General features: G+C 43.5%; 1 pseudogene; it reads left to right on the forward strand.

Moving 5' to 3' along the window:
- LOC126495837 (E3 ubiquitin-protein ligase RLIM-like) overlaps positions 1–1010 on the forward strand; it is a 6188-nt pseudogene extending 5178 nt beyond the window's left edge.
- Positions 1011–1433: the final 423 nt, after the last annotated feature.

Below are 1433 nucleotides of genomic sequence, written 5' to 3' on the forward strand. Positions count from 1 at the left end.
GAACACCAGCGAAGAACCAGAGCCAGAGCTGAAAGAAGTAGGTCTTCTCTGCACCCAGCAAATGAAATTCCACGAAGATCTCATCATAGCATCTCATCTCAGACTTTTGAGCTGCCTTTGGTAAACGAGATCGAGGGAAGTTCTAGAGCCCCTCACCATGGGACTTTGAGACACCAGATAACTGGACCTGAGTTGCTAGGTAGAGGTCGTTTTGTGGCTTCTGGGTCAAGAAATTCTGCCACTCAAGGGACAAGCTCTTCAGACACAGATACCAGTGGTGAAGCGGCAGGATCTGGTCCAAGACCTCCAACCAAAGACCTTCAAGTCAGATGAGTTCTGCTGGCAGAAGACCGGCAGATAGATGGCATAGCTAGCAGAACTCGGTCTAGGTCTCAGATCCCAGTCACTTATGAAAGTAAACCTGGTGGTTTTATAGGCACCTTTACAGTTTCTGAACATGCAGCTGGGAGAACCTATGTGAGTATTCACAGGTTTTCCACTCTTACAATCCACAATAGTGGATCAAGGGAACATTGATCTGATTCAAGGGAACTGTTCCGATTCAAACCAGGTTAAGGCAGAGAACAACAGCTTTTGGTGAGCTTCCATGGAGTGGAAGAGGGAGCTCTGGTGGTAACAACTCTGCTTCCGTTCCCAGCTACAACCCTGGCTCCAGTTCCATTGATAAATATTCAGAAAGTATCTCACAGATGTTTGAAAAAGGTATTGAAGCAACCTGACTTTACCCCTTTAATGACAACCACTTAACTAGAGGACCCACCAATGTCCAGATTAATAACTTGGCAATGAGAAGTTTTGGTGAAAACGATGCATTGAAGACATGTACTATTTGCATTACTGAATATACAGGAGGGGACAAACTTCTTGGGCTACCTTGCTCCCATGAGTAGCACATCCACTGCGTCGACTGCTGGTTATTAGAGGATAACACCTGTCCCATTTGTCGCAGGGTCGTCTTTTCTTCCTGGAACAGACATAGGGTTGTTTAATGAGAACAGAACTCTCAAAGCTGTGTTGCTGGAACAGTGACCGGCAAATGGAAATCGCTTCCTTTATCTCATGGTGCTTAAATATAAAGTCACAACCTGAATCGAGTCATTGCTTTCTGAGGGAATCGTGTCTTTTCTCTAGTTTCTCTTTCAGGATAGAAAGAATATTTCATGCGTGATGTTTTAAAACTTCAGTGATTTCAGTAATTGCTAAACTGTTGCTGATAATTACCCATGTACACTTGTCATTTTCCCTTTCTTACCATAAGGTCTGCCTTAGCAGGGGCTCCTTTATCATGTTGAGCTCTTTTTAGGTTTCCCAAGCCTTAAGAGGGGCATGAAGAAAATTCCCACACAAGACTAAGTTCTATTATGTGTTTAGTAAGGGATTAATTAAAACTATACCATTCCCAGTTATTGACA

Source organism: Alexandromys fortis, unplaced genomic scaffold, assembly GCF_014885135.2.
Source record: "Alexandromys fortis isolate MF-2015 unplaced genomic scaffold, M_Fortis_MF-2015_v1.1 scaffold_652, whole genome shotgun sequence".
Classification (NCBI taxonomy): Eukaryota; Metazoa; Chordata; class Mammalia; order Rodentia; family Cricetidae; genus Alexandromys; species Alexandromys fortis.